This window comes from Podarcis erhardii (assembly GCF_964252035.2).
Source record: "Podarcis erhardii genome assembly, chromosome: 7".
In the NCBI taxonomy this organism is placed as follows: Eukaryota; Metazoa; Chordata; class Lepidosauria; order Squamata; family Lacertidae; genus Podarcis; species Podarcis erhardii.
Genome location: NC_138511.1, coordinates 26321576 through 26333633, shown reverse-complemented (window position 1 = coordinate 26333633; position 12058 = coordinate 26321576). Strand labels below are relative to the sequence as shown.

The 12058-nt window shown below is 42.6% G+C and overlaps 1 long non-coding RNA gene across 1 annotated transcript; it reads right to left on the bottom strand.

The window, feature by feature from the left end:
- Nucleotides 1-702: 702 nt before the first annotated feature.
- Nucleotides 703-5267, bottom strand: LOC309347044. Its single transcript, XR_014158785.1, has 2 exons — nt 5001-5267; nt 703-1176 (listed from the first exon to the last, which is right to left on the bottom strand). It is a non-coding gene; the product is annotated as an uncharacterized lncRNA (long non-coding RNA).
- Nucleotides 5268-12058: the final 6791 nt, after the last annotated feature.

Genomic DNA, 12058 nt, shown 5'->3' with positions numbered 1-12058 from the left:
GTCTGCGCATGAGCGAGCGGTGAAACTCGGAAGTAACCCTTTCCGGTACTTCCGCGGGATGCAACCTGAAAAGACGTAACCTGAACCGAATGTAACAAGAGGTATGGATGTACCTGTCTTTTGAATTGTTTAGACTTTCCCCAAATGTGTCATATAGGAAGCAAATTTCTCAAGTGTACATAATTGCTGCTTCTCTCAACCTCCACACCGATACGAATCAGTAAAGAGAGCTTAATTGAAATGAAACCTTTAATAAACTCTGGCTTGTATCATGGTCATTGTATATCTATACAGTACGTCATGTGTTCAGCAAAGCATGTTATAGAATGCAGTTGTTGTGGATGCAACAAAGGTGGTGTGTTGGGAAAGCGGCCTTCCATGCTGCAGAATCCAAAAGTTAGCAACCACCACAACAACAAAACTGAGCAACAGTGGGATGAAAAGTGAGTGGGATGGGGAGAACAACGAAGAAATCCTAATGCATCACTTCAAAAAGATGTGGATGTGATCTGGTACTCCAGCATGAATCTGGAGGGGGGAAATCAGTTGAGAATTACATCTGAATACATCTGAAAAAATGACATCTGAATAGACGGCTCAGGGGCCAAGCAGGGATCACCATAAACACCATGGGTGGGAGGAAAGGAGAAAAGAGGACAGTGATTCTTATAACATTTGCATATGCTGATTTAGAAATGAATCTCTTTTTTTAGATAAGATTTATTAATTTTGAAATTTACAAACAATGATCAAACAACCAATAAAAAGAGAATTCCATAGATGCCCCTGAACTTCCCTCCGCCCCTTTATGGGTCCTTATGTTAACATTTTTCCTCCTGTTACTTCACTATTAATCCAAATCTGTTAAATCTCCATTACAAGCAAAGTTCAACATTAAACTGAAAGTATCATTCCCATCCTAATAATAATTTTAATTGTTTACAGTGATTTTTAAGGTAAATAATATATTTTCCCCATTGCTTATTAAAATTTTGGTCTTCCTGCTTTCTAATTCTTCTGGTCATTTTTGCCATTTTGGCATACGCCATCAGTTTAATTTGCCATTCTTCTCTGATATGTCTTCTTTCCATCTCTGCGCTAGTAACATCCGAGCCACAGTGGTCGTGTACATAAACGGTCTTTTCTGACCCATTGGTATTTCGGCATCCAGAATTCCTAGAAGGAAAGTTTAGGGGGTTTTAATGGAAAGGTTATTTTAAACATTTTTTTTTCAGTTCATTATATATCATCTCCCAAAATTCTTTTACTACTTTACATGTCCATCACATGTGATAAAATTTACCTTCTTTTTCCTTACATTTCCAGCATGTATGTGACCTTGTTTTATACATTTTAGCAAATTTACTAATAATTAAGTACCAACAATACATCATTTTCATAACATGCTGTAAACCTCAAGTCTCAGTTTCATAACTTCTGCTATGTTGTAAGTTGTATATTATTTCCGAAGTCCCTCACCCAGTGTATCATAGCTGATTTAACCTGTTTATCTTTTGTATGCATTAATTTATGCATTTTAGAAAGCAACATAATCTTATTTTCTAACAGCTCTTTTTCAAATTTAGAGGTTTGATTAAAAAAGCCTTTCTGGTCTCCCTTGTCTCTAGGGGCACTAGAAACAGATCTCTCTGGAACGCTTCCCCTGTTGCTGAGTTGGAAAGAGGAGAGCAGGGGAGACTCCTTTAGGAGATTGCATTCCCATTGCAGGTGCAGCAATGGGTGTTTCGCCACAGGTGCTGAAATGCCTTGGGCTTTAAGAGCGTAATCCCTGCACTGGCGAGAGGCTTGCATCTTCTGGGATCTGAGAATAACCAGAGAAGCATAACATTATCCACATATGCAGAAAACCTAGGTTTCATGTGTGTGTCCTCTAGAAATTTAAAAATATATATTTACAGTTAAACCAAGTAACATTTCCTTGTTGCATCTGGAAACAGCACAGGCAGAGGAAAGGTAGAAGCTCTGATGTGGGTGTTGTTGTGGGAGGTTCCCATCCTATGAGATGCAGTGGGGGAGGATCTCATCTGATGAGCTCTCCCAGTCAGTTAGTCCCCCATTTATTCCTTCATTCACTGCCTGGTGTCAAAATCCAGGCATCTACCTGTCGGCATCCTTTGGGGGTTGAGATGCTAGCTGGCTAGCCCCCAGCTGGATCATGCCCTTCCAGGTGTGATGATTCCTCAACCTCTGGTGTGACGTAAATCAGCGACTCAGACTTCAAAGCCCGAGCACACTATATCAGTAGAGCATACTGCGCAAACAGAAGTGGTGTGAGGCTTGTGGAAACATACTAACAAGCTACAGATTTATTGAGTATAAATCAGGACAAATGAAACATGTCATCTCTTTTCTCTTCAGAGAGAGTCAAAAGCAACAGCTACACACAACGGATGTGCCCAGCAAACTGTGCTGGAATGTAAACAGACATGTGACATGTAACAATCTCACACGTCTGCAAGTTATGGTGGAATCGAATTTTCCAACATCCTCCCCCTTTCCATGTAACCTGTCATGCAGTATTTCAACCTAGCTGCTACTGTTGTACATATACCTGAAGGTGTTCCCTGTTAACAACTTTAGACAACAGATCTGCAGGAATTTCGTTTCCTGGCATGTAGGACACCTGAATGAGTCCTTTCTGAATACACTGCTTTGCACTATGTAACTTTATCTGCAAGTACTTGGTTCTTTGCTTGCAACTCTCTGAAGCTAGCAAAGCCAAACAGGACCTGTTGCCTTGATAAACCTGTATAGGACATTTCACATTAACCCTGACGTCCTGAAACAGCTGCAACAACCATTCACAATCCATAAGTGAATTGGTCAGTGCATTGAGTTCAGTTTCACAAGAACTCAGGCTCACTGTTGTCTGCTTCTTGCACAACCAGTCAAACAGACACTGGTTGTACATGTAGCACACCCCGGAAGTGCTTGTGCCATCTGTGGTGTCACTTCTAAAACTTGCATCTGCAAACATCTCAAGACCCCCAGACTTCTGACTAGTGATCCTGAGTCTGTAGTGCATGTAACAATCTCAAAAGTCTGCAACTTAAGGTGGAATGGAATTTTCCAACACTACCACCCACCCTTGTCTCCCATCCCCCCTCCTCACTTTCCTGCCTTGCAGATCCCTGCAGCCCTGGGACTCCCCTTCATCCAAAGGCACAGCGATTGGGCCCGGTAGCTCATGCAGTGCTCAGGAGTGACAGAAGCCACTCCACTCTGGCCAGGAACTTGGCAGGAAAGGAACTGTTGAGTTCAAAGGTAATGCAAGGCCATGGAAAGGACTGGGGGAAGGAGAGAAAATACTATTTCCTCTGCAAGTTTATTCCTCCTTCCCACATTCCTTTCCTATCCTCTATACGAACTGAGTCGGCTTAATTTTAATCTTTAGAAGGCCAAGCTGCAGGATTGTCTCTGCAAGCCGAAGCCAAGGTGGAACTGCATCCAAACGAATGGTGGTTTAGCCGGGGGGGGGGGGTGTGGCCTGTGGCAGGGAAGGGGTCACTGACATTTGCCTTCCCTGTGATGAAAATAGAAGGTTGAGGGGTAAAGCTCAGCAAAGATACTGGGAGAGTTGGTGAAACAATTCTAACTGGCGCCCTCTGGAGGCCTCACCCTGCACAAAATTCCTGGCTAAACGCCCATAGTTTTGGCACCGCACCTGTTGACAGACAATTTCAAGGCCTCCCTCCTCTCCCTTCTTAAAGTTCTGTATGTTTAAACCAGACTTGGACAAATCAACCCTTCAGATAGAAGCCTATCCTCTAGTAGCCCTTCAAACTGAGGGCTGTCTTCTGTGAAACAAGCTACATGGCCACCCTCAAATCATAGAATCATAGAATTGTAGAGTTGGAAGGGACCCTGAGAATAATCTAGTAATTCTAGTTCAATGTCCTACAATGTAGCAATATACAGTTTCCACATAGGGGGACTGAACTTGCAACCTTGGCATTATCAGCACCACGCTTTAACCAACTGAGCTATTCAGGCAGCAACCTTTCCTCGCACACAAACTCAACACTAACACCTTTAAATTGGGATGATAATATGTCCATTTTTACCTATGCAGGTGCTTCCTGCAAAACATACTGGGTTGTAGCCAACTAAGCCCTACTCAGAGCAGACCCACTGGAATGAATAGACTCAAGTTAGCTGTGCCTGTTAACTTTAGTGGGTCAACCCTGAATAGGACTGGCACTGGATGCAGCAAACTGATGAGTTTTGAAGTGAACATGATAGTCAGTAGTAGGGTGTGCTGATGACAATATTAATTTCCGACACCCGTTTGGTGCTCTGGAAAAAAACCTGATTTGTCTTGGACTGATTTGATTAGGGAGCTGTTTGATTTAGCTCAGGACTGAATCTGAATCCCAATGGAGTGAACAGAAGCTTTATGCTTCCCCAATTATTATGGCAACTTTTATTGCTTTAAAAAATGGTTATAACTGCTTTTAGATGAATTTTGCAGGCTCAGTGGGGGATGAAAAGTAGTCACTCAATTCCAAACAAATAGGTCTAGGGGATTTTGCACTGGGCTCCCTACTTGTTGTCCTGCCAGCAAGCAAAGACTGTTTTATTCTTGATAGGCTTTGAGGAACTAAGGAAAGCTCTTTTAATAGTGTAGTGCTGTTTTTATTATCTGTATTTTAATAGATTTGATTTTGGGGGTTTTAATTCTATAGGGGTTTAATTACTTTTAAATGATAGCCTTTTGCACCTTTTTAGCTTTTTGTATTTTATCTGTGGTTTTCATATTAACAAAACAAATCAGAACAACAGAAAATTCCCCTATATAATTATTTTGGTTGCAACCCTGCATATCCAGGACAAGCAGCAAATCCAGCAATATAACCTACAACAACTAAAACATTATTTCAACAAAAACAACAAACCAGCTTGAAAATACCTTGTGAAACAAATTGAAAGAAATTTTGCAGTTAAAGCCTGCATTAAATAACATAGGAATTAAGACTTACCTTCATGCAAGCCTCTGAAAAGCTAGAGCTGAATGATGGTGAGGGCAGGACAGGCAAAGAGTGAGTTTTTTTTAAAAAAATGTTGGATCCCTTACCACTCTGGTTGTTTCTGAGGCACCTCTGCCAGTCCCAGTCTCCCCAATCCAGTCCAGTTCCTGAGACTTCACAGGGTTCCAGTCATCCCACTCCTGACCCCAAACTTTTAGAGAAGTTTAAAAGGGGGTTCCTAGACTGAAGGTATCCCTCTCAGAAACCCAAAAGAAAATGATGCAGGCTCCGAGTGAAAAGATTGCTGAAATACAAATGTGCATAGGGATAGTCCCAGCATTCAGGAGGTGGCTGCAGAGAACCACATCCAAAACAATATATTTTTAAATACACTTCCAGATTACTAGCCACCCATCAAAGGATTTCAGCAATCTTAATAGTTGCAACACAATGTCACAATCTTAATCACAATCTTATGGTTGCAACACAACGTCACAATATTAATAGTTCAACACAATGTCAACATTCTGAACCAGCCCTCATCATAATGTCCTGCCATTTCACAGTCTTTCTTTATTAAGATTTTGACTAATTTTCCTATTCATTAAATGTCTCCTAGTATCCTCTTTCATCTGTCTACAAAGCAATTCAGGGTTAATCACAATTGTCATGCCTGGATTATTCTCTTTTCATGCACACAGTGGCCATGATTCCTAGAATTTATTCTTTGCAGTGCTCTGGAATGGACATTAGGGTTGCCATCTGAAGGCAGCCCTGTTTAGGGATGTTTGCAATGACTGATGTTTTAATGTATTTTTAATCTTTTGTTGGAAGCTGCCCAGAGTGGCTGGGGAAACCCAGCCAGATGGGCAGGGTATAAATAATAATAAATTATTATTATTATTATTATTATTATTATTATTATTATTATTATTCATCCAGAATTTCCTGGACATAGCTGGAATAGAGCAGTCAAAAGAAGGGTCTGTGTGGAAATCACTTAAATGTCTGTGAAAATCTGGACCTATGGCAACCCTCGGAAGTCATGATTTTACCGAATTACCTTAAAAATAGCTCAAAAACTTCTTCTTCATCTTCATCATCATCATTATCATCATCATCATTATAATTATTTTGAGATTTTGCGAAAACAGCTCAACAACTTTGCCAAAAAGAGTTCAACAGCTTTTGTATCTGGATTTTCACTTTTTGAAATATGGCAAACTTAACGAACATTCACTATGTACAGTACTTGTTCTGTACTGTAAAAGGTAGGCAAGCACAGGCCTTTTCAGTTTAGCTAGGTCATAGGCTCAAAACAAAATGGAATCATCATAAAAATGATGCACTTTTATAAAATTGCTCTTCTCTCCAGCGCTTACATTTCTGGTGAGGCATCAAATTGTCTCCTTTATGGGAGCACCCCCTGGTGAGCAAATGTAAGAATTACAGGCTCTGCCTTGATAGGTTTGCACTAGAAGTGTGCATCAAGGCGGATTGGTGGGCACCTTTCTTAGCCAACCTCTTCACTTACATAGATGACACTGGCCGCATCCCAAGGGAATGGGGAACAGCCATAATAGTTCCAATCTATAAAAAGGGCAACAGAGGGGACCCAGCGAATTATAGGCCAATTAGCCTATTAAGTGTGATTAGTAAACTCTACTCAAAGCACCTCCTTAATAAGTTTACAGAATGGCTAGAGAATGAAGATATCCTGGCCAATAGAACAAGCAGGCTTCAGACATGGAAGGTCCACGACAGATCGCTGCCTAATGTTACAACATCTCATCGACAAATACAAATCAGGAGGGCAGGCCTCGCTATATGCTGCCTTTGTTGACCTAAAAGCAGTCTTTGATACAGTCTCCAGAACCAGACTCTGGGACAGACTACAGGGTACCAATATAGATAGAAGGCTCCTGCTCTTAATTCAGGCACTGCATGCAAACACGGCTCTTAGAGTCAGGTGCAGCCGCCTAGGACACCTAATGGACCCTATTAAAACCTTCAAAGGAGTCAGGCAAGGATGCCTATTGGCCCCTCTACTATTTACCTTGCCAACAAAGGTCCGTATAGTAAAAGCTATGGTTTTCCCAGTAGTGATGTATGGAAGTGAGAGCTGGACCATAAAGAAGGCTGATCGCCAAAGAATTGATGCTTTGGAATTATGGTGCTGGAGGAGACTCTTGAGAGTCCCCTGGACTGCAAGCAGATCAAACCTCTGCATTCTGAAGGAAATCAGCCCTGAGTGCTCACTGGAAGGACAGATCCTGAAGCTGAGGCTCCAATGCTTTGGCAACCTCATGAGAAGAGAAGACTCCCTGGAAAAGACCCTGCTGTTGGGAAAGATGGAGGGCACAAGGAGAAGGGGAAGACAGAGGACGGGATGGTTGGGTAGTGTTCTCGAAGCTACCAGCATGAGTTTGACCTAACTTCGGGAGGCAGTGGAAGACAGAAGTGCCTGGCGTGCTCTGGTCCATGGGGTCACGAAGAGTCGGACATGACTATACAACTAAACAACAACAACTATTTAATTTCTATCTAAATAACTTAGTATCTGCACTCAATGACTCAGAACTCCACCCACCGAAGCTCGCAAATCAGCATATTTCAGTCCTGCTATATGCCGATGATGCAGTAATTCTATCTAGAACCCCCATTGGACTAAAAAGAGCACTAAGAAAGCTCACAGCATACTGTGAATCTGAATGTCTCAAAATCAACTATCAAAAGACCAAGATACTCGCTTTTGTGGAAAAACCAAAGCTTAGAAGCTGGGAACTCCAAGGCCATAAATTAGAACAAGTCACAAACTACAAGTATCTAGGAATGGTGGTACAGGCCTCAGGAACCAATAAACTACACATAAACTCCATTGGGAGTTCAGTGGGAAAAAACACAAATTGTATCCTTAAATTCTTCAGAGCACAAGGGGGCTTCTTTGTCCCCGCAGCTCTAAAATTATACAAGGCCAAAACTTTGGCACAACTCCTTTATGGTTCCTTTTTGGGTCTGCCTTCTTCTGCTTTCTCCCCCCTTGAGAGAGTTCAATCTAGACTTCTTAGAGCTCTCCTACAAGTCCCCAGATGTGTCTCAAACGCATGGGTTAGATTGGAAATGGGGATGATGAGAGTGGAGGCTAGCATCTGCCTAACATCAATCTACAAATGGCTGTCATTGAATATGCTCCCCCGAGGGATAGCCCCATTGATCCTCTGCGACCAATTCCAGTCAGGCTGACAGACTGCAGTCCTGAACACCCTCCAGAAACTGGGTTTTGCCCCTCAAGCCCTTCTAAGTCTGGGCTTCGGCCAGGCAAAAGCTACGGTCAGGCAAAGAATATTAGACACCAAGAGACAACAGGACTGCGCAAGGTGCCCTGACTATAAAATTGGAAAAATTGAGAGATATATAGCCACACCGGCAGCATATCTCTTCTTTCTCGTATCTAGAAATGCAAGAAGGGCCTTTACACTCGCCAGAAGCTCAGCTCTTCCCTCGCCGGTCCTGGATGGAGCCTTTAGAAAAATCCCCTATGCTCAGAGACTTTGCACCTGTCCATTGGGAGAGATAGGAAGCCCAGAACACTTGTTCTTTAGATGTCCCTTTTATGAAGAGGCACGTAATAAGATGATTGATCCCCTACTGGTGAGGTTCGTCGACCTCCTGCAAAAGCAAATATTTGACCTTTTGCTGTTAGGCAAAGATCAGAAGATGACCTGGATGGTCGCCAGATTCTGTCTACATATCTGTAGGTGCAGACCATTGCCCAATTCAAAATAGTCCAGCATGAACATCCCCAAACTCGGTTCCGTGGGTGACTGTAAGTCAACTCCCTGGGATAGTTTATTGTTGTACATTTTTTCTAAATTTATTGTTGTACATTGTTTTAATTGTCTGTTTTAACCATATCTGCACATAAGTTTCTAATGCTGTGAGTGTCCTCTATTTCAGAGGCTTCTACTCTGCAGCCTCTTTTAGTTGTTTTAATTGCGAGTCTTTTAGTTCTTATGCTCTTACAGTTGCTTTAACTGCATGTTTTTATTTGTTTTTAGTTCTTATCTGTTTTAATTATCAGTTTTTATCCATCCATTATCCGTGTTTATTTTTTTTAAAATATATATTTTATTAAGATTTTTAAACATAAATGCAAAAATAAAGAACAGTGTAACATATATCATATATATGTATGTAACATATATCATAACATACTTTCTTAACTTCTTTGGACTCCCTCACATCTCCCGCTCCCACTTGCATCATTGTCAATTCTTGCCCGCAATTTATCATCTTGTTTAAAATCTTGTGTCCCATTCATTTAAATATAGCCTATTAATTCTTCAATAGTGTCAGGGAACTGCCATCGGAGGAACAGGTGGTGGAAAGGCTCCAGGAGAATAGGAGAGATTCTGCAGCAGAAGAAGGAACCAGTAGGGGGAGAGCAGGAGCTCCGGCGGAGGGGGAGTCGGAGGGGGAGGCTCGGGGATACTTCCAGTGAGAATAGTGAAGAGGTAACAGGACCCCCCTTGGGAACTCCCACCCTTCGCCGGAAGCTGTCACGCAGAGAGTCACGGAGGCGCATGTCCGTCAAACAGCTTTTATGCTGGCGTAAATTCCGTAGACGCCCACTGTCAGATTCTACCAGCGACTGACGGAGTCATGCTTTGGGGGCTCCGTTAGTGACTCGGTTTGGTTGACCAGCCAAATCCCAGAGGGATCAAGCTTTTACGCACAAGCAGCTCATTATCCCATCACAAATAGGTTTATAATTTTTCCTCAACTTACTTGTCATCTTAATTCCATCTAGTTTAGTGGTGCACAATTATTTATAATCTAGCATCCTTTCTTAACATTCAACCAAATTGTTTTTTTTAAATAAATCTTAAATTTCTTCCAGTCTTCTTCAACCCTCTCCTCTCCCAGGTCTCAGATTGTGCCAGTCATCTCGGCCAGTTCCATGTAGTCCATCAGTTGCATCTGCCACTCTTCCAGTGTGGGTAGATCTTGAGTTTTCCAATTCTTAGCGATGAGTATCCTTGCTGCCGTTGTTGCATACATAAAAAATGTTCGATCCTTCTTTAACACCTTCTGGCCGACAATACCCAGAAGGAAGGCCTCTGGTTTCTTGGTAAAGGTATACTTAAATACCTTTTTCAGCTCATTATATATCATTTCCCAGAAGGCCTTCACCCTAGGGCAAGTCCACCAGAGGTGAAAGAATGTTCCTTCATTTTCTTTCCAACATTTATTATCAGATAAATGGTATATCTTGGCAAGTTTAACTGGGGTCATGTACCATCTATATACCATTTTCATTACAATTTCCTTCAGAGCATTACATGCAGTGAAGTTCAACCCAGTGGTCCACAACCTTTCCCAGTCCTCAAACATAATGTTATGCCCAATGTCCTGCGCCCACTTTATCATAGCCGATTTAACCATTTCATCTTGTGTGTTCCATTTTAACAGCAAGTTATACATTCTTGAGAGTACCTTAGTCTTAGGTTCTGTCAGAGTCACCCGTGGTCCCAGCTCACAAGAGACCAAAGTCCACTCCAGCTTATGTACAAAAGCTTTTATTGAAGAACATTAGTAGCTTTACATCCGAGGTCCGTGACTCTACGTCTGTTACGCTTAGACCGCTGAAGTCCCCTCTGAGTCAGTACTGCCTCTACACCAGTTTAAGAGGCTTGTACTGGTCCACCTCTTTCTCTCTTTCCTTTTCCGCAGGGTCTTTCTGCCCCCCTGTGTTCTCTCCCTTCGGGACTCTCCAGAGGCTGAATCCTCTGCCGCCTCCTCCCCCCTCCTTCGGGCTTTGGGACCAGGACTCTCTTCATTTTCGCGCGCCTCCCATTTTGAACTTGGCGCGCGTACGTTGCTCCTGACCTTCCCTTCGACAGTTACACTGCCCTCGATACTACTTTCCTCCCCTTCCGGCAGGACGTTTTGCCCTGATCTCCTTCCCCTCTCTGCTTCCTGTTCTGCTCCTTCTGACACACTGGTCACTCCTCCCCCCTCACTCCGTTCCAGCGGAGCAGCCGGTCTCGCTCTCCAACTCCCACTGGGGGTTCCCCCTTCGTTTCCCTGCTCCTGACTGCTTCCCCCTCTAGCTCCCCTTGGCTTGACCAGAGGGGCTCCCTTTTGGGAGTCCTCCGATTCACTGGACGGACTCATGGACAATCTTGGGTCATTGTCATCCTCTTCCTCGTCAGTCTGGAATCCTTCCCCCTCACTTTCTGTCTCCTCCCTCATCTGCGTCTCTCTCCCTGAACCCCTGACAGGTTCTAACAGTTCTGTTTCCAACTTCGATTTCTCCACCGGGAACCCTAACTTTTTGTCATTTTTAAAGACTTCTTTAATCTGAGCGTAGTGTAACCAGTCTCGCACTTTATCCTTCATTTTCTCCAAACTCTGCAATTTCCAATTGTCTCCATCTTTTTCTAGTATTTCCCAATATTTTGGCCATTTGGCCTCCATATTGGGTCTTTTTCGGGCCTTAGCTTCTAGAGGTGAAAGCCACCTTGGAGTTTTATTTTCCAATAAGTCTTTGTATTTTGTCCAGACATTAAACACTGCTTTCCTGACAATATGGTTCTTAAAGGCCTTATTGATCTTAACCTTTTCATACCATAAGTATGCATGGCAGCCAAAAGCATTGTTAAAACCTTCCAGGTCCAGTACGTCAGTGTCTTCGAGAAGTAGCCAGTCTTTTAGCCAGCAGAAAGCTGCGGCTTCATAGTACAACTTTAGGTCTGGCAGGGCAAAGCCCCCTCTTTCTTTCGCATCAGTTAATATCTTAAACTTGATTCTGGGCTTTTTGCCCTGCCAGACAAATTTAGAGATATCTCTCTGCCACTTCCAGAAGCACTCCGTCTTGTCCACAATCTGTAGTGTTTGAAACAAAAACAACATCTTTGGCAATACATTCATCTTAATAGCAGCAATTCGGCCTAGCAAAGAAAGTTTTAATTTTGTCCAACTGTCCAAGTCTCTCTTGATTTCAGACCAACATTTTTCATAATTATCCTTAAATAGACTCAGATTTTTTGCTGTTATGTTTACCCCTA